This window comes from Mustela nivalis (assembly GCF_964662115.1).
Source record: "Mustela nivalis genome assembly, contig: HAP1_SCAFFOLD_688, whole genome shotgun sequence".
Lineage (NCBI taxonomy): Eukaryota > Metazoa > Chordata > Mammalia > Carnivora > Mustelidae > Mustela > Mustela nivalis.
The window spans coordinates 279,560-301,429 of NW_028135975.1; the positions used below are offsets into that span (position 1 = coordinate 279,560).

At 45.9% G+C, this 21,870-nt stretch overlaps 1 pseudogene across 1 annotated transcript in view; it reads right to left on the reverse strand.

Annotated features, from left to right (window-relative positions):
* The window catches only part of LOC309857389 (mitochondrial ornithine transporter 1-like), a 182,981-nt pseudogene extending 161,149 nt beyond the window's left edge, over positions 1-21,832 (reverse strand). Inside the window, exons 1-4 of the transcript XR_014316499.1 lie at positions 21,761-21,832; positions 18,818-18,942; positions 8,392-8,462; positions 8,084-8,337 (exon numbers count right to left, since the gene is read on the reverse strand). The product of XR_014316499.1 is annotated as a mitochondrial ornithine transporter 1-like (transcript). The remainder of the gene's footprint in view (positions 1-8,083; positions 8,338-8,391; positions 8,463-18,817; positions 18,943-21,760) is intronic.
* Positions 21,833-21,870: the final 38 nt, after the last annotated feature.

A 21,870-nucleotide genomic window follows, 5' to 3' on the forward strand; every position in this document is an offset into this window, starting at 1 on the left:
CAGCCAACTTCATTTAAATGTAGGGAACTCTGTGAAGATCATCTTTTCACTATAAACACTGGTTAGTCCAGTGTCCACAGGGAATCCTATTCTCTTCGTTGCTGGATGTTGTTTTATTCTAAGTACCTTAACGTCATTATGTATATGTTTATATATTTATATATTATATAAATAAAATGTCCTTATTTATGAACATGCCTGGATGCAGGTGCTCTTTTTCCCTCCAAATAGCCCTCAAAGGGTCTCAGCTACCAGTGCAACAGCCCATCTAAAGGCTCTTTAGGAAAAGCTCTGACTACATTACTTGCTGTAATTCGTGTTACAGAAACACATGTTGCCGCTAAACAGTTTGTACTGTTCCCTTGAACATGCACGCAGCCGTAAGCCAGAGGGGCAGACCAGGTGGCAGACTTATGGACAGGGGGCAGGGGTGGGGGGTAGATACTTAGCTGGCACTAAGGAGAAAACCCCAATTTTCAAGACTTGCTTTTTGAAAGAAGATTACAGTTAGGGTTCCTCTTCCCTAACCCTGCAAGATGCATCCAAATTCCTGGCCACTGAGTTGCTACACTCTAGTGCTTTTGCTCACATAAGGACAATTTACAGGCTTGCCTCCTTACATCCTGACATAAATACTTCCTTGAACAACTCGAGAATCTTACAACATGGTACATCAGAATGATACTGTTTTTTTTTTTTTTTTTTTTTTTTTTTCAAATAGATCTGACTACCCTGGAATAGAATTATCTAAAACATAATAGGAAAATTAGCTATTTTTAAAAAATAAAACACTTTCCTGCTACATCAACCCCATCCACACAACCAGGCAGAAGAAGAATGCTGCTGGTGGGCCAACTTGCACAGCTGCAGTATACAGAAAGAGCAGCTGCTCACTGCCCCAGCCCTCTGGCTACTGCCGCGTGGCTAGAGTTAGCACAGAGCCTCTGCAGAGAACAAAAAGCTTCAGGTAACCAGAGGTTTCACTCGAGGGGGACACTGTGCCAACAAGGACAGACACACACAGGACAGATGTTAGCAGCGTCAGACACCGACAGATCCAGACAACACACTGAATGCCGACAAGGGACAGAAGGGCTTCTGTCCAGGTGTCCCTGGACGAACAGGAAGGATGGAGACTCACGGCAATGAGGCCAGGCATCCAGTGTTCCAACAAATATTGGCGACGCTCAGGTACCACACACGAGTCCCGGACTCGCTCCTGGTACATGGACCGGGCAGCGCGAGGCCTCACCTGGGCAGAGAGAAGCAGCCCCAGAACACAGGAGGGCAGCAGCCTCACAGAGTCACTCGGGAAAACAAGAACCGCAAGACACTGGGCCAAAAGCACAGTCCTGTGTTCACAGCTGGCACTGCCCAGACTGTTATAAAGATCCAAGTGGATGAGGGAGGCGTAAGGGCTCTGCACAACTATGAGGTTTTATGCAACTCTGGAGTATTAACTGAACCGTTTCCACACCCTGTGACCGCTCTCTAGGAAAATCAAGTACACATCCCGAGGTGGAAGATGTACAGCGGATGTTGAAAGGACAGGTCTCTGCTCACCAGAGGCACGATCCGGGTGTTATAAAAACATCTCCTAGAAAATCTTGATACTCCTACGTTAACTCTCAAAATTCAGAGCCAATCACCTTCAGGAAGTCTGAGCATTAGGGACTTGCAGCACGTTCTTTTAAATCCTTTAGTGGTTCTGTTAGAGATCCTTTTCTGATACTGTCTATACTCTATAGAACAAGGGGTGCTGAATTCCAAGCATTTGTCCCCTTAGGCACAATCTGGAGTTTTAAAGTTCCCTCCGGGCTATTTAGAACAAAGAATCCTGGCCCAGAAGGGAGGAACAAGGACAGCAAACATTCTTGAGAATGGAAGCAAGCTAAGGCAGGGGCGCTAGAAGAAGGACAGGGGGCAGGGAAAGAGAGCAACCACACACACGTGATCGACCTCCACGAGGGTTACAGCGAAATGACCGGTCTAGACATACCCACTCCATTTCTGCAATGAGCAGACTCACCTTCATTTTTCACAATGCTTATAAAGGTTCCGATAAATCCTGCCTGTTTTCCAGACACGGAAAGAACTTGAATTGTGGATTTGACGCAATCCATTGGGTATACGGCAAGCCAGAGGCAGATCCCACCAACTCCACTGCTTAACATCAAAGGGACAGGACCTGGAGGAGGAAAGCAGCCAACAGCATATTTGTCTCAAGGACAGCATTTCCAGAGGTCAAGGTGGTAGTGGGTGCAGGTAGATGCAAATAAAAATGCTGATACTTCGGGCACCTGTGGCTCAGTCAGTAAGGCATCTGCCTTCAGCTCAGGTCCTGATCTCAGGGATCGAGCCCCCTTTGGGCTCTCTGCTCAGAGGACACAAGGTCCCATGTGGCACTCTGGGTCTGCCCCTCATCACAGGACCTTATCAGTGCTGGTCACTGTGGCGCTGTGGCCCTCCTGGCCTGCCCTCCGAAGGACTGGTCCACACAGAACCAACAGGCCCCCAGCAACAGGGCAACCCGCCCCCCACCCCATGGGAATGAGAACAGTGGCCACTGAAACACAGGTCATGTTTTTTCTAACCCTCTCAGTCTGCAGTATTTCATTATGTTAATGCCCCACAGCCCTGATTCTTCCTTTACCATGAAAGACAAAGTTGTCTTATTAAACACGACAGTTAAGCCTGGGACATGCCTAACCCTAAAATAAGCCCAAAACACTGAAGTGATGTATTTGAGAATTAACAAGTAATCATTCCTGCAAGCCAAACATTGACGTGATTGCGTCAAGCAGGTACACAGGACAAGCTAGAAAGAATGACACTTTTCAGTCCTCTGGAAACACACTCAAGATTTGTTACCAAGTTTTATGCTTATTGCAAAATGCTTTACAGGTGATTTCCCACAGGAAAGTAATTTCTATATTCTCCCCTAAAATGTTACTCCAGTAAAGAAGTCTGGGATGCACAGCTTCACCCCCGTGGCAAGGACATGAGTGCACCCAGAGGAAGGTGCCAAGGTCCTTTCCAAGCCTCCAGAAACCTCCGTGCCTAGCAGACCCCCACAGCCTCTGCAACAAGCAGGCCACTGTGGGGCGCGGCCTGGCCCAGCCCAGCCAAATGCTTACCTAGCTCATCCTTCGATCTTCCTGATGCAAAAAACGACCTGCTCAGCTCGTAGCTGCCAAAGAAGAGGAAATAGCCAGGCACCTCTCGGGTAAGGTGCTGGAGAGGCCGTGGTAGAAGCCCAAGCAGCCGTCCTTCCTGAGGACGCTCTTCACCATGGACCAGACTGTGCTGCAGGGAGAGAGAGCTGTGCTTAGGGCCAGGGAAATGGGGGGCTGGGGAGGAGGCTGACACTTCCATCCAGTGGCAGGCCTGGCTCAACCCTGAGCAGGCAGGGAATGGCTGATTCTAGAAACCCACGGACCCAAATTCTGAAAATGAGGCTTCTGCAGGGAGGAAATCTCAGAGAAGCACAGATCCTTTTACTTTAGGACAGCGGTTCTCACTTGAACTACCCAACAGCTAGGAAATATCATTAAAGTGTGTATTCATAGAGAGCTGTGTGTGGCCACCGTGCCTCTGGCCAAGACTTCAGCAGACCATGCCAGAAACCCGTCTCAAATGGAGCCATGTTCACATTTTCCAAGTGTGCCACTCAGCAAAGGAAGCCCTGAGAACACTCCTGGAGAAGGAGTACACTGGATTTCTGGAAAATCATAAAGACCTCCTCTGAGTGTGGACAAAACAATGATGGACCTGGACCAGGGCAACCATGGCAGGGCGGGTTCCTAGAGCTGCTTTTTCCTAGTTGCAAGGTTCACCATCGCAGCTAAGGTCTATTTCATGGTACACAAGAAACAAGGGAAAAGTAGGTGCTTGTGAGCCAACACTCCTGCCTGATAACCGTTTCTCCCCAAGGGTGGTCGGTGGAGGTGGTCTTCAGGAATCTGCCCACAGCTTACCCCTGTATAAAGGATTCCAGGAGCAGACCGGGACCCTCAGAACATGTACAAATAAAATCCAACGCACATTTGACAGGTGGAGAAAGAAAAGTCAGGGAAAGCCAGACAAGCTCTGATTTTTATATTGCTTGCATCCTCTTGCCCTCAATAAACAAATTCACTTTTTGGTTCATTGAAAAAAAAAAACCTGCATTCATACATTTTGGATATTATCCAAGATGTAAAAGAGCCAATACCCACTTTTGTTCAACAGTGAGTAAGAGAAATTACAATAAGGAGCTGTACAGCTCAGCAGGAATCAAATGCCCTCGTATTCGCCCACTCCTCTACCTCCTTCTGTGCCTACCCTCCTCTACCTTTCTTTCGAACGGGTGGGTATAGAAGGAATCTGTTCAATGCTTACGGTCTTTTCGCTTTGTGTTAGTGCAGTGAAGTAGTAAGGGAGTAGATGTTACTTGAAGGCAAGACAAAGGAAATTCTTAGAAACTCTACAGGGCAAGAAGCACTGAGGATTTAGTTCTTAGAAAGTAAGTAGGCAAGAACTTATATTTCAGGCTGATCAGAGCCCTGGAGCAGTAGTAATGCAGGATCCTTTCTGTCTAGACCCCTCTTCCTGACGGTATGCGCCATGGCAGGCCTTCTCTGTCAGGAAAACAGCAGCAGAAACCACATCTTTGGTGTGTTTTATCTTCACAGTGCTCTCAGCAGGTGATTTCCCTTGGACCAGTGAAGAATCAAACCCCCCGGTGATCAAAAGCATTTCAGAAGGTTTTAGCAGGCATCAGTCATTATCTAGGTCCTTCATACAACTCAGCTCCTATTCTATAATGGGAATGTAACACAGTGATCCAACTCAACGGGACTGGCCTGCCTTCTGAACCAAGTCTTAACCCCAAGGTACCATATACCCCTGTGTAGGCCAGGAGTATATAGCCACACCTAAAATATTGTCAACCGATACTTACCTTTGTGCAAGGTGTCCATTCGCTTAAGTTTTTGGAACCAACAATTAACTTTCCTTAAAACTACCTTAGGAAGGGGTGCCTGTTTGGCTCAGTGGGTTAAAGCCTCTGCCTTCGGCTCAGGTCATGATCTCAGGGTCCTGAGATCGAGTCCCGCTTCAGGCTCTCTGCTCGGCGGGGAGCCTGCCTCCCTTCCTCTCTCTCTGCCTGCCTCTCTACCTGCTTGTGATCTCTCTCTGTCAAATAAATAAATAAAATCTTTAAAAAAAAAAAAAAAAGAATACCTAATGTACCTGAAGTCACACCACTACCATGTGGCAATGCTAGGATTCAGACCTGGATCTGCCTGACTGCAAGATCTAGCTCCTTTTATTAGTCATAGTCATGGCGACACACACGGAATGTATCCCCCACGCCTAAGCCTCTATGCAGAAGCCACCACCCCAAAGACACACCATCACGATACTTCGGCATATCTGCCACTAAGCTTCATAAAGCGAGGTTCTGGGGCCATCCCTGCATGCCCCAAATCCAACCTGGAACAACCACATGTACAAAGTAACTGTTGCAGATGAAAGCTCAGAATAAATCTTTAACCAAAAGCTGCTCATTGCAACGAACTCCTGACCTCAGCCACAGAGGGCAGCAGGAGCAAGGACAGGGGAGGAGGGGGTGAAGGAGGGGTCAGCAAGCTCCAGGGCTGGAGGTAAAATGGCTACACCGGGAATCTAAACGGAGAAGCAAATGCAGGGAACACAAGCATTCATTTCACCACAGGAGGGTCTGGTACCACCAGCCACAGTCACCAGCAGGGCTGTGAAAGCGAGGTCCCATCAGAGTTCAAAAATACAGGGAAAAGTCTGAGAGATCAACTGTCAGGAATTCTCTTAGCGTTCACAAGGGTCAGAAAATAAGATCCCTTCCAGCCCCGGAGTGTTTGGTCACAAGAGCTCTGCTGGCACCTGGGACTGGGCAGGAAGAGTGAGCTGCTCACAGAATGACTGGCTACCTGACTCTCACCTGTCAAGCCAGCAGCCTGAGTCACCTAACCACCAGGACGCCACACCCCCGTGAAGCGACCACCTCCCCGACTACAGAGATCCTCTCCCAAGCTTTCCCCAAACCGTGAGCAAAAGCCTAACAGACCGAGCACATGCACTTCATTTCCCTCGGGCACCCTTTCTCAATTTGCTGACCAGCAGCCAGAACGGCCAGGTTTGCGGGAACAAAGATGGCATCGATGGGTGTGGAAGCCCTTCAGCCTAAGAGTCGGGGGCCTGAGTATGAGCACGCTGTTCTAGTGCAACAGCAAGGTCAAAGCACACCTGCAGTGGACTTTGAGTCCTCTCCGCTACCTGGGCGCCCAGTGAGGCACACGAGGCCCCAGGCTGCACCTGCAGGAGAGGCGTTAGACCCAGAACTGAAACCGCAGCAGGCACAGGATGGGATTTGGTAAGAATCAGCTGGTTATCTCCCATTCAACAAACCTGTACCTGAACCCTCCTGCTGTGTTAGGACCCCATGTGGACAAAGGTCAAAGGAGAACTCTACTCGGGGTGGCATTCAAGCCAAGGACATGCAAATATTTACGGTATCATTGCTGAAATTCATAGCAGGCTCTTCCAAGCAGTGCTTTCCTTTCATTGCCTCTACTGACCACGCCTTCCTCTAGACCTGACCCCTACCACAGTCTAGAGTCCCGACTCTGGTCTTACGGCAAGAGTTCTGGATGGGGACTCGTAAGACACAGCTCTGGGTCCTGTGCTCAGTTATGAGCTCAAGTAATAGGATCCTAAGCCAGTATCTGCAAGTTGGAATCCCCATCTTTAAAAAAAAAACAGCAGGGAGAGCTCTGCTGCTCTCATAGGATCATGAGGAGGGATGAATAAAACAGGACAGGTGTGGGTGCCCCAGCTCCATCAACTCTAAGGTAGTGTTTCCCTGCCAGGTAATAAGCAAACGCCATTCTGTGGGATGAAGACGCAGCTCCCTCTTGCCTCACCAGGACGGGAGAGGAGGGTACGGGGTGAGAACACATGAAACAGAATGGCTTCTTGGCTGTAGGACTTCCTCCAGGACCTCATGTGGCTACTTCCTACCTCCATCTTCTCCATAAGGCATCCTTCTCTGGGAATGTTGCAGGGGACCTAAACGTCCCATCTTGTCCCAGAGAAAGTGTCCCCCTCTAGCAGGAAGAGTGACAGTCGCTACAGTGTTCTGTCAGTCTCTAGCATGAGATCCCACACTCTCCTGGTTTCTCTCCTGCTTATTGCTTTACTTCCTTTTCCTCTTCATAACACTTCTGTGCCAGAAGGTTCTGGAAACCATAATGCTATCTCCCTGGGTGATTCCATCCAGTCCCATGCCTTTAAAAAACACGTTCCATCCGTGAAGAAAAAACCCTGCTTACAAAAGGGCACGTCTTTGAGATCACTAGGCATCTCCAGAGAACACTTCTGTACAGAAGGGGCCTACAGTCGGGTGGGACCGGAGTTGCAAATGCGTTTCCAGTTCCTACCGAAACAACCCATACAGCTATCTGCCCAACCATTATCCTGATACAATTTTCAATGATTTAAAATAAATCAACCTTCAAAAAAGGGAGTGCTACACATGGCCAGTGGTTCCTGAATCCTCTATGGTCTCTGTGTAAATAAATATGCAAGGGAGGACGCGGCACAAGCTGAAGTCTGATGTTTGGGCCGACTTGGCCAAACAGTCAGTCCATCCGCATCTTCACAGACGCTTCCAGCTCCTCCTAAAATTCCAAGTTGCTCTCCAGCCTTTCTGGCTCAGGCAGCTTCTTCCAGTCCTCTGCACTCTGATGAAGGGGAACCCAAAGCTCGGCTCACAAGTTGCACCTGTGGCTCCCGTCTAGCCCTGGTGCCCACAAGAGAAGCAGTACCACCAGGGCATCTGAAAAGCATCTTCCTGAAGAACACCAGCACGTAAGGGCACCTCCTTATTCACGGTGCATTACTGACCAGTCTTCTGCAAGTTTTACATGACAACTTCACAATCAGAAACAATGTGGTTATTTTAAAAAAGGAAACACTCTTCCCATAAGGTATCATAAAAATTTTGACTGGGCAACAACATTTTCTTTCTAAACAAAGGAAGAAAGTGTTAGTGCCCACAATTCACCTCAGCCTGGCCTGCTTCTCCAATCCAACCACCTCCCGCACCACCTGTTGGCAGAAGCTGTAGCACATGAAGAGGACCGAGTTCTCGGCGATGTTGGCGATCAGCGCTGGGCTGGTCCCCTTGTAGAAGCCGCGGAAGCCCACCTGGGAGTAGGTCTTCAGGCAGCAGTCGGTGAGGCCCCGGTACAGGTCAGGGAATGTCTGCATCTTCACTTTCAAGGTGTCAAAGAGCTGCCCCGTCAGGCACCTGGATAGCTCAGGTCATGATCCCAGAGTCTTGGGTCGAGCCCCTCATTGGGCTCCTGCTCAGTGGGGAGACTGCTTCTCCCTCTCCCTCTGTCTGCTGATCCCCCTGCTTATGCTCAGTAAATAGATAAAATCTAAAGGAAAAATAAAGTAAAAGAAAAAAAATTTGAACCAATTACTAATAATGACATTGAATCAGTAATCAAAAAAAAAAAAAAACCTCCCAACAAACGAAATTGGACTAGATGGATTCACAGGTGAATTCTATGAAACATAAAGGAGAGTTAATCCCTATCCTTCAAACAGCATTCCAAAAAAAGTAGAAAACTTCCAAATTCATTCTAGGAGGCCAGCACTATTTTGACCTCAAAAGTGAAGACAGTACAAAAAAAAATTACAAGCTAACTTGTCTGATGAACACAGTTGCAAAAATCCCCCTCAATAAAATAACAGCAAATGGCATTCAACAATACAGGAAAGAAAATCCTTCAGCAAGATCAAACAGGCTTTATTCCAGGGATGCAACGGTGGTTTCAATTTTCTGAAATTGATCAGTGGAATGCACCAATTAGCAAGAGGACAAAAGCCATAAACATCTCAAATACAGAGAATCATTTGACAAAGTACACCATGAAATGGATGGATTTCAGCAGAGTAGGTTTAGAGGGAACACACCTCAGCATAATAAACCCACAGCTAACATCACACTCAATGGGGAAAAGCTGACAGTTCTCCCTCTATGATTAGAGACAAGACAGAGATGTCCATATTCACCACTTATTTAACATGGTACTAGAAGTCCTAGCCACAGCAATCACACGAGAAATACAAGGCATTCATGCTGCTGCCCCTCAGAACAATTTGTTACTTAAACTGTAACCCCTGGAGGATTTTACTAGTTACCAAGCACATTTAGATATGGCCTTAAGAAATACATATACTGACAACAGGTCTTTGGGGAGAAGGATAATATAAGACCACGAAGCTGGGCAGCTGGGGATGCCGGGCTCGCTCAGGGTGGAAGGCCGCCCCTTCACGGAAGCCAGGCAGTCAGGAACACCAGGCCCGCCCAGGGCTGAATGTCGCCTGCGTCAGGGAAGCGGAGCACCCAGGAAAGCCCAGTCAGCTCAGGGGGGAATGAAAACGCCTGCTTCCCTTATCCATTGTCACTCCTTTCTCTTCCCAGAAGCACCCTTGTTAGTTAGAGGAGTCCTATGAATGTGTTTGGTTAACTATAAACTTTATCCTCCTTCTTGCTAGTCTGCAAGACAAGATTAACCTTTGACCTTCATCAATCCTGTTGGCTATTATTTTCTATCCAATAAAAGTGAGACTGTGGAGTTGCTCGGGGCAGCAGTCCTTTTCGACCATTGTCCCCTGCTCCCAGTCTTTTGCAGCTGACTAGTTTGTGCCTAATTCTTCTCTGGTCACCAACTGGAAGCAGCACATTCAAATTGGTGAGGAAGAAGTTATGCTGTCACTATCTTCACAGGACATGATAATACATACAGAAAACCTTAGGGGCACCTGGGTGGCTCAGCTGATTAAGCATCCAACTCTTGCTATCAGCTCAGGTCTTAAGCTCATGGTCATGAATTCAAGCACCTCATTGTTTACCACAGTGGACATGAAGTCTACTTTAAATAAAGAAAACTTTACAAAAAAGAACTTCACAAAAAGAAGACTTCACAAACAACAACAACAACAAAAACAAAAAGTATCAGAACTGATAAATGAAGAGGATGCCTGGGTGCCTCAGTCATTAAGCATCTGCCTTTGGCTCAGGTCATGACCCCAGGGTCCCGGGATCCAGACCCATATCAGGCTCTTTGCTCGGCAGGGAAGCCTGCTTCTTCCCCTCCCATTCCCCTGCTGTGTTCTGTCTCTTGCCACATGTCTCTCTCTGTCAAATAAATAAATACTGATAAATGAAGTAATTTGGAGGATATAAAATATACAGAAATCTACTGCATTTCTGTTACACTAATAACAAAGTAGCAGAAAAAGAAATTAAGAAGACAATCCCACTTATAATTGCAACAAAAAGAATAAAAGACTTGGGAATAAACTTAACCAAGGAGGTAAAAGACCTGTTTTCTACAACTTATACAGCAATGATAAAGAGATTGAAGACAGCACAAATGGAACATTTTACCATGATTATGAATTGGAAGAACAAACATTGTTAAAATGTCCATGTTACCCAAAGCAAATCAATGGATTCAAAGCAATCCCTACCAAAATACCACCAGCATTTTTCAAAGAATAGACAAATAATCCTAAAATTTGTATGGAAGTACAAATGTTCTTGAGTAGCCAAAGCAATCTTGAGAACAACAAAGATAGAGGTATTGCAATCCCAGATTTCTAGATATACTACAAAGCCTTTGGCGCGCGTGCAGGCGAGCGTGTGTATGTGTCCTCAGGCTGGATCCCTTTTTGAGGCACTGAGACACAGTTGTGCTGAAGACAAATACTGCTCTGCAAATAACTTCCTTGAAGATGAAGACTCTCACTGGATGATATGTATATATAGATGTATATAATATTTTTTAGTTTGGGAGAGTTTAGCAGGCCGGAAAAAACAAAAATTACTCTTTAGAAAAATAAAATACTTCTGTTGTGAATACTTATCAACAGTGTCTCATGTACAGTCAGAAATCGCTAGACATGGCATGCCCGGTTGGCTGTCAGAAGAGCATGCAACTCTGGATCCCAGGGTTGGAAGTTCGAGCCCTACATTGGGAAAAAAGATTGCTTAAAAGTAAAATCTTGAGAGAAAGAAAGGAAGGAAGGAATTACTAGACTTTCACAAAGAAATAGGAAAATATCACCATAGGGAAAGAATTCGGTTGACAGAAACTGACCAGAAGATGGCTCAGGTATTAGACTGAAAATGCAGAGACATGTCAATAGTTATCATGAGGAAGTTTAAAGGCTTGATGGAAAACCTGGACTTAGTGGTAGAAAAGATAAGACAATTTCTTAAAAATGACCTGAAGGAGGGGTGCCTGGGTGACTCAGTTAAGCATCTGCCTTCAGCTCAGGTCATGACCTCAGGGTCCTGGGATCCAAGCCCACATCCGACTCCCTGCTCAGCAGAGAGCCTGCTTCTCCCTCCCTCTCTCTGCCCCTCTTGCCTCTCCCCCCACTGTTTGCACTCACACTTGCACTCATTCTCTTTTTCAAGTAAATAACTTAAAATCCTTTTTAAAATAGGACCTGAAGGAAACTTTAGAATGAAAAATCCAAAGAATTCTCATACCAAAAAGGAGTAGTAACAAATAAAAGATATAGTCACATAAAAAACAGGATTAAGAAAACAGAAGCAGCACACTCTAAAATAGTTGAGGATATTGAAAATTTGATTTTTAGAAGAAAAGAAGTAACTAGCAAATTAGATGAAGCTAAAGCATACAAGACAAACCAAGGCAAGAAATTGCCCCATGATGAATCACAAAAACACAAAGTCATGGGAAGTGGAAAAGAAGCCATAAGCAATACAGTTGAGGGACGCAGAGACAGAGCATCCAACAGAAGAAACAGGAGAGAAGAGAGACATTGAAGAGGACGAACTGGTCAAAGCAAAGATGGGGGAAAAAATCCCTCTCAGTTTAAAGAATAAAGCAAATATTCTACAAACCTCCAGAGAAGATGAAGGAGCAAGACTTGCATTGGCAGCAGACTTTTCATCAGCAACACTGAATATTAGTAAGCAATGGAGTTAATGTCTTCAACATTCTAAGGGAAAGTGATTTTGAATTTAAATTCTATATCCAGTTAAATGAGCATTTAGGCCTTAAGGGTGGTGAAGGGCCTTTTCTGATATGTAAAGACTCATCAAATTTACCAGCCAGAGATCATTTATGAAAGAATTACTGAAAGATACACTCCCACAAAATGAAAAAAGGAAGGAGGAAGATACAAATTCAAGAAAAAGTAGATAAAACTAGTAAACTCAAAGCATGGAACTGGGGAGGAAACTGGTGATGGCTTGAGCTATTTGTTAAAGAGTTAAAGGTTGCTGGGCAGAGGAGCTGAAGAACTCAGAGACTCAGGAGGAAGGATCTTCAGTTGGAAGGAAAAAGAAACCCTTGAGAGGAAGAGGGCTCAGAGTTAGAAGAGGAGGGAGGAAGGAGGCTTGAAGGCGCGGAAGAAGGGAAAAGAGGTGGCTTTGGAATAATGTGAGGAAAGGATTCCATCTTCCAATGCCATACTGTGGTAAATATGAAGCATGGAGTTGAGGAAATGACCAAAGATGCCTTGGAGATTATTGTAACTAAAGAAGTAGAAGATTCTGAGCCAGAGGAGAAAGAAAGTTCAGGGTCGGAAACGGAAGTAGGTTTATAGGGGGACGAAGGAGAGGACTCTGAAGTAGAACATGTAAAGACTTGCCTTCCTGACTGAGAAAAGAGACGCCTCCAATGGACTTAAAGAAATTGCCTAAAATTATGTGGCTTGGGACTTAGATGAAAATTGGTGAAACGTTGGATGGAACAAAAACTCCAGAATAAAGAGGAAACAGATATGCTGACATATCAAGGAATTGGGACAGTCTGTCTAACCTTGTGTTTGGCCTCTCCCTCAAAGTCACTAGAGATAAGTTCTGGTAAGCAGAATAGGCATTTATGTACAAATTTGAGTACTCCCATGAGGAATCACCTGACGCCCATCAGGAATCACTATAGTTTGAAGGAAAACAGACACAAAATTCTGCAAACAAAGGTGCCAACAACTAAAGAAACAGGTAATATAAGAGAAAAAAATTTTAGAAGAAGTGAATTAATAACTTCAAAGAGATAAAAGAGGGGATTAGAAATATTAAAGATTATCATCCAGCTGTCTTGGAAATAAAGAACTCCATAGATGCTCTGAATAGCAGAAGAGACATACTTGAAGAGACAAGGAATGATCTAGAAGATCAACTTGAAGAATGTTCTAAGGTTACAATGCAAAGGGCCAAAGAGATAATAAAGAAAGATCCAGATATAGAGGAGAGATCCAGAAGCTCCAACATCCATTTGACAGGAATTCCAGAAAAAGATAATAAAGGGAATGAAGCAGAGGAAATAATTAATAATTGAAGAAAACTTCCCAGAGCTAAAGAAAGATTCAAGTCTTTTTTTCTAAGATTTTATTTATTTATGAGAGAGAGAGAGAGAGAGAGAGAATGCATGAGAGGGGGGAGGGTCAGAGAGAGAAGCAGACCACGCTCTGAGAAGGGAGCGGGACGTGGGACTGGATCCCAGGACTCCAGGATCATGACTTGAGCCAAAGGCAGTTGCTTAACCAACTGAGCCACCCAGGTGCCCAGAAAAATTCAAGTCTTGAGACTGTCAGTGCTTACCAAGTACTCAGTAAGATTGATGAATAGAGACTCCTAGGAATCTGCGAATTCCAAGGATTAAAAAAATCATAAAATCTTCCATAAAGAGGAGCGTGAACCTACAAAGGAACAAGAATCAGACTGACAGCAGACTTACTGGACACTATAGATGCTAGAAGGAAATGGGGCAGTAACACAAAATTTCTGCAGGGGAAAACATTTAAACCTCGAATCCTACATCCAGCCAAAGTGGCATTTTATTTTGAAGGTAAAACAAAGACATTTTTTGATATGAAAGAATTCACAGTTTGTTTCTTGCATACCCTCTTTGAAAGAATCACTGGAGGATATACTTTAGCAATCTAGGGTGACTATAAACACATACACACAATGTAGATTATCTTTCTCCCACATCAAAAAAGGAAAACAGGAAAATAAAATGCCACATTTCTACTCAGGAAGATGAACAGCTAACAGTGCTCTTGGGGCATATAGGAAAAGAAGGGTTACGGATACTACCTAAATGTTGGTAAAGTTAAAGAGTGTGTTAAAATGAATTTAATCATTGTAGCTTATGTATAAGTATAGATTCTAAACTACTGGGGATCACTTCTTGGCCTTTTGCTAAAGATCGAGTGTAAACTACTGGGGAGAGGGAGGGAATGCATCAATAGGACAATAGACAGGAAGAGATGGGGTGAAAGTAACAGAAAAACACAGGAAAAAATATGGCAAGAAATGTTAAAATGAGAAAGGCAAAAGTTGAGCTCTTATCAAGAGAAAGGTAACTTTATCATTAATATTGATGTGAATCTTGAATCTTTAAATTAAACCTTTTCCTTCCAAAAAAAAATAAACACTACAAAGCAGTAGTAATCAAAACAGTACAGTAGTGCCACAGAAAGAGACACATACATGAAAAGCACAGAACAGAGGCCCAGAAATAAACTCACACTGAGCACCTGGGTGTCTCAGTTTGTGGGGTGATTGCCTTCAGCTCAGGTTATGGTTCCGGGGTCCTGGGATTGAGTCTCATATCAGGCTTCCTCTGTTCTGTGGGGAAGCTCCTTTGCCCTCTCCTTGCCACTGCCCCCTGCTTGTCGTCTCTGTCAAATAAATAAGATTTTTGTTTTTTCTTTTAAGATTTTATCCATTCATTTCACAGACAGAGATCACAAGTAGGCAGAGAAGCAGGCAGAGAGAGAGAGGAGGAAACAGGCTCGCCACTGAGCAGAGAGCCGGATGCTGCGCTCGATCCCAGGACCCCGGATCCATGACCCAAGCGGAAAGCAGAGGCTTTAACCCACTGAGCCACGCATGCGCCCCAAATAAATAAAATCTTTAAAAAAAAAAAAGTTTCAGGGGTGCCTGGCAGGCTCAGTAGGTTAATCCTCTGCCTTTGGCTCAGGTCATGAAACCAGGGGCCTGGGATCAAGCCCCACATCAGGCTCTCTGCTCAGTGGGGAGCCTGCCTCCCTCTTTCTCTACCTGCCTCTCTGCCTACTTGTCATCTCTGTCAAATAAATAAAAGCTTTAAAAATAAATAAATAAAAAGTTTCAGGAAAAAACCCACACTTACAGGGTCAATTACTCCACAAAGAAGAAGAAGCCATATGCAATGGTGAAAAAGACAGTCTCCTCTCTCAATGGTATTGGGAAAACTGAACAGCTACATCCAAAAGAATGAAACTTTTTCTCACCATCCACAATAAAAAACTCAAAATGGATTAAAGTCCTAATGTGAGATATGAAACAATAAAATTGCATAAAACTGAACATAAAGCAAACAAAAAACTAAAGAAAACATAGGCAGTAAGACTTCTGACATGGGCCTAGCAACGTTTTTCTAGATAGGTTTCCTGAAGTGAGGGAAAAAAAAAAGCAAACTATTGGGACTACACTAAAATAAAACTCTTCTGCAGAGTGAATGAAACCATCAACAAAACAAAAAGACAACCTACTGAATGGGAGGGGATATTTCCAAATGATGCATCAGGAGACGATATTTGCAGATGATGCATCTGACCAGGGGTTAATATTAAAAATATATAAGGAACTTCTGTAAGTCAACATCAAACAACAACAATAACAACAAATACCTAAACATTCTGATTTAAAAATGGGCAGATGACCTGAATAGACATTATTCCAAAGAAGACATCCAAAGGGCCAGGAGAATCATGAATTTTGGCACGAGAGGACAAACATCAATGATCTGGGTCACAGTGAGAAGCTAGGCTACTTAAGGCATACAGCAACAATATCAAAGCAAGGGGCGGGTCATAGTTGTCAAAACACTACTGTATTTAAAAAATTTTTAAAAAAAGAAAGAAGAAAAAAAACCTACCATATTTTAAAGGGATACCAAGGTTCCTATGAAGGAATTTAACTTTTGAGCTCCACACTGTCTCATTTCAACATTATACAGTGACCTATCTTCTTCAAATCCTCCCCCATCCTAGCTGCTTGGAATTTCTGGAATTTCTCCTACACTAGCAGACAGGTAGTGCCAGCTTCCCAGCATTTTATAGCAGATGAACTAGACCAAAAACCTGCTGGATGGGGGAGGTCTATTTCAAAGAAAAGGAGGGACACGGAAAAGAACATGTGTATACTACACCGAGATCACCTCAGTCCACGAGGCCCAATGTCCCAATCCAGACAGCTGGCAGCAGAGGCTTGAGATTAACCTCCACCCCCAGGAGGGCCATTGCCCATTATGGAGTTTTACGAGACCAGTGCTCTAACCCCTGAGCTACGGAGCCACCATTATGGAGTTTTAAAACAAAGACAACAACAGCACCAGTCAGGGAACCAAGGAACCAACGTCCTAGCCCTGTCTGGACACCATCTAGCTGCACAATCATGGGCAAATGCACTCGGCCTCTCAGGGTGTCCTTTACACTATACAGTGAGCATCAGATCCAAAGGTCTCTGCAGGCCCTCCTAGCTCCACACTGGGGGACTGCCACCCATCCAAAGTGGGGCTATGGCTTCCCGTTTGCATGCCAAGCGCGTCCAAGTAGAAGTTCTCAGGTCACTAACACAAGCCTCCCCTGCCAGCCAGAGTCCCTCACCTCTCACCCCTCACCGGCCAGGTCCACCTGGCATGGACCCCTGCCAAGGAGCCTGTTGTCCCCCAAAGTCAGATGCTGCAGGGCCATGCTACAGCAGTGATGGGTGATCCCCTGAGACCAGGGCAGGAAAAAATCCCAACTACTTATCAGGAGAATTAAAGGCCATATGTAGACAGGCCCAAAACATGGTAATATTTAAAAAAAACATGCCCGCAATGCCTTACACACCAGACTCCCAACAATACAATTGCTATCTGTATCTGTAAAATTTACTGTAAAGCACATAAGTCGCACCCAAATACCTGTCCACACAGAAATGCCTTTCCAGGAGAAAGAAAATTTGATCACAACAGATTCTACGTCTTTGGCAGACTGACTGACAGACACTTAATTCCAAAAGCTGAGAATCTCTCCTGTAGTTAAATACCACCCTACGGTAAAGACAAAAACTGAACTCAGAGCATTTGCAGGATCGTTAAGAGGGTGCCAGAGGCAGGCAAATGGGGCCACTGTTGCCATGGTCAGGGTCATCCCAATATGGCCTGGGGGTTGGCATGGGGGTGGGAGTGGTGCATAGGGCCATTGGTTGGGCCATGGGTTACCAGCTGCAGCTTGTATGGAACTGAACCAAGGCCTTCAGCAGGCAAGAAGCCAATGGACACCTAGGCCACCCTTAGTTTCCCCTCCTCCTGGGCCAGGACACTCCTGTGGTCTCTAAACTGGAAGCTGGTTCCTGTACTTCTTATCAGTCTGTAATGCACTGTCTATAGCCTTTCTCAATTAGCCTACCTCCATTGACCTTTGGTTCAGGAGAAAATACTTTGTTCTCTAATCTGTAACTTCTTTTTCAAAGTTAAGGGAATGATGGGATGACGAGGGTGGCCCTTGGCTGCACCTAATCTGGTGACCCGGGAGGTCCCACTGGATAGGAGGAAAACAGGCAACTCACCCCTCTGGCCTCTCCACTCCCAGGAACTGAGGCCCTTATAAGAGTCAGTGTAAGGGGCACCTGGGTGGCTCAGTAGGTTAAAGCCTCTGCCTTCTGCTCGGGTCATGATCCGAGGGTCCTGGGATCGAGCCCCGCATCAGGCTCTGAGCTCAGCGGGAAGCCTGCTTCCCTTCCTCTGTCTCTGCCTGCCTCTCTCCCTACTTGTGATCTCTGTCAAATAAATAAATAAATAAATAACATCTTTAAAAAAAAAAAAAGTCAGTGTAAGAACCTGGCGATTCACAGACCTGTACCCCTGGGGCTGATAATGCATTATATGTTAATTAAAAAAAAATTTTCTTCTTAAAAAAGCGAATCAGTGTAAGTGGCAAGGGTAAACCAGGGTTTTCTTCTGGGAAATAGGAGCATCCCAGCGCTACTCCTCTGGCGCTAAAATAACACAGGAACCTAGAGAACCAAGTCACCGCGCACAGACTTCTAATTACTGCTCTCAGGCTGAGTAAAGGTAATATATCTAAAGACTGGCCTGTGTGTTGCAAGCGCTGCACAGGAGTATTTATCTGTGCCTTTTGAGACCACAGTCAGCCCTGGGGCTCAGCCCCTGCCCAGCCCACACTTCCCTGGCAAATCCTAGGGCCTGTCTTTTCTTTTTAGGGCTTTAGAAACCATCAAAAATCAGCCTCAGTTACCAAAGACATTTCTAAAGAGTGTCCTCCTTTCTTGCCTTGGCAGCAATAAGGACAGTAAGTAGGACTTCCCTGGATAGACGGCATAGTAGGATTCTGGACTACAAGGGCTCTGAAGACTGCCAGGCTTAGAGTGACATCCCACGTCACCTGCACATGCCAGCTGTGTGACAATGGACAAAGGACTTCAACTCGGAGCTGTGAGGTTTTCCTGCTGTGAACTGAGGACATTCCCACCCTGCACCCACACTCAGAGTTTTATTGTAAGGGAACTGCTCTACCTTCTGCCGTTCTTAGAAGACGATATTACTCTTCAATTACATGGATTCCCTCCAAGGAGAAAGCATGTTCCTTCTGGGAGTGACGAAAGCAATATTTTCACCACGCCTTCATTGGATCCCACTTGTAGCAGGTACTCCAAGACTAGAGGATGGGTTTCCCCTGGAATTACCTGCAGCCCCCGCTGTGAGGTCAATGGCAGCTTGGATGGCAGGACTGGACTTCATGTTGGCCCACTCCTCTGCTGGTCTCTGTGGAAGGCAACTCTCCAGAGCTTATGATGGGTGTCTCATATCCCTGAAAGGAGACCAGAGCTCACCATCAGTGAAGCCTCTGCAGCCTTTCTCTAGAACTGCTGCCTGGTTACTGGGACGTCAATGTCTGGGAGCTGGGAGATCAGTTCTCCCTTTTGCAAAAAAAGAAAAAAAAAAGAAAGAAAAAAAGAAAGGAAGGAAGGAAGGAAGAAAAAGGCAGTGAGGGTATCAGTGCAGCTTAGCAATTGGCCTGCCTTCTACTCGCCCACCATCTCCCCATGAAAAACTCGCAAGTCAAAACCCTTCCAAGAGTTATCAGAGCTATAGCCACTCATAGGGAGCATTTCAACCAACCCTTCTGAAAATCTTACAAGTGAATGCCAAATACCATAGACACCCAAGCCATAACAAACTAGTTCTTCAAGGCCTATGTGGAACTGTCAGGCAACTAAGCTCAGTTCTAAATTCAGACAGCAGCCTGAGTTGAGTCCCTCTGAGGAGGTCACAAAACAGTAGGTCTGGAAAGTAATGGCTTAGGTGTTCTGCTAAGTGACATATGCGTGGGTCTCAATTCCTGATCATCCACCAGCAGGATGAGCCCTCAGGTCCCTTAAGCTGGAGGTCCCCCCATATCAAAGGTGAATAACAGAATTATCATAATATAAAGGCAATCAAAATAGCCACAAGGGACAGCTTTTCTTAGAAAGACGGAGCACAGCACCAAGCATTAGTCATGGTCACCAAAGGCCTCTTCAGACCTTCTCAACCATAACCAAGTACAGAAAACACATGGGAACCTTGTTAAAATACACATTCTGATGTGCTAGGCCTCAGGTGGGACCAGAAACCTTGCCAGTTACTACAAACTCCCAGATGAGGCTGATAATGACTGGCCACCAATCACATTTTGAGAAGCAACACTGTGTCCTAAATTTGTTTGATAAGAATCACTGGAGCACCAGTAAAATATTCAGATAACCAGGCTTCTCTCCTAGTATCTCGTTTCAGCATGTTTGGGCTAGAGCTTAAAAAGTTTGGGAAAACTAGAGTCTACTACTCAACTGTCAGACAAAAATCAACTATCACAGAGAAATGGACTTTAAAAATACAGATTTTTACAAAAAAGGTGGCTCATTAACACATAATATCAAGATAACCAATTCAGCAACCTATTCTGTGTGGTTTTCAAACTAAGTAAGTGATTTATCCGTCAATACCAAAGAACAATTTCTATTCATCACGCTAAAGACCTCTGTGCTCCCACTCAAGCCACCTTTTGGAGGGTGGTGGGCCAGCTGGGTTATTAATGAATGCCAACGTGGACCTAATCGTCAGCGGAAAATAATTTTATCCACTAAGAAGTCTTTTTTAACCACTTTACACCTGTTGTCAATGATCAGACACCAAGAGTCTTGCTTACTTTGCAAAAAAAAAATGTAAAACCAGCAACCACAAAAGCATAGTACTGGACTTGAAAAAGCAACTAAGTGAAACAGACAAGACATGCATTTTATGTTATTGATAGGACAGGAGAGGCAGTATCAGTAACTACAGTTGACGAGGTTCTGGCCATCCTGTACCTAGAGAAGGCTATGAGGGTCCTAATTCAATCTCTTCCTTTTCCAGATGGAAAACTGAGGCCACAAAGCAAGGGCTTTTCCAAGGTCATACAAGTTAAGTAGTCAGAGGACTCAAGTCTTGCCTTTTGGGTCTGTGCCTACCAAGCAATGCTTAATTCCAGAGTATTCCAACCTGACCAAAAAGAAAAGCAAAAAACAAGCCCCGAACCCTGCATTTCCAAGGAAAAATGGAGGCAAGTGGGGAGAGTCATACAGGGCCTAACCCATGTGGCTTCTCCGTCGGTTGAATTCTTGGGGTGCCAATATTTCTTAGTTTATAAGAAAGGCACAGATCCCACTATGTGTCATCGCTGTGAATTTAACCCCCTCCGGTAATTTAAACTTAAACGCATCAAATCCCACAAGTAAGGACTCAAGAGAATTACTAAAATACTAAATAAACAGTGATGGGAACTAACAAGATTAAGTCAGCAATGGACTCACATTATTGTGTGGTTTAAGAAGGCGGCTTCAAGAAGTCTGGAAAAATACATTCAGCTTGGGGGAGGCAAAACTGGTCAGCAGAAGTTAAAACTCAGACTTGAGCCAGTTGAAAAGCTGAATCCTTTTCGCGCCCCTTTACCTCTCCTGCAAGCACAGGTGGGTCCGACTCCAGGTGAGACAAACAACATCGCCAGCCACACAGCCTTCTTAAGTTCCCAGGAGAAATGAGTTTCTCGCCTGGGAGAACGCTCTGAGTCCGCCTGCTCCACCAGGTAGGGTTGTTGGAGCTCAAGCCGACCCGGCTGCCCTCCCGCCCAGGACTAGAGCCGGACCCAAGGCGCTGAGATGCCGGCCCGTCTGCCCGCTAACAGGCCGGCCAGGCAATCGCGCTCCGAGGCGCCGGATCCCGGGGGCACAGGACCCGCCAGGGAGACTGCTTCCCGCTTTCTCGTCCTCGGACTCCAGCCCCACAACCTGCACGAGTCTCCCATTCATAACCGCCCCCACTCGGGCCCGAGCACGGACGGCGCGGTGCCCAGAGGCCTGATGACGCTCCGCGGGGCAAAGAGGACACCCTTCCCGGCAGGTGACTCTACGGGAGAGGCCGCGGAGCCCCGGAGTGTCCGGCGAGCGCCGGTCCATGGCGCCCGTAACGACCTGGGTATGGGGACGGCACAAGCACTGGCCCAAGACGTCCTTAATGACCTGGGCGCGTGGACGGCGCGCGGGCTGCCCGGGAAGGTCGCGCCCCGCTCCCTCCCGCCGCCCCCGGAGCGGCGGTTGTGGGGCTGCTCTCACCGCCAGGACAGTTGGCCGCGCGTGCTGCTCGGGCTCCGCAGCCGGGGCAGCCGCTTAACACCCACGTCCGCCGCGGGGCCGCCCTCCGCCCCGCCCACCCGCGGGGGAAC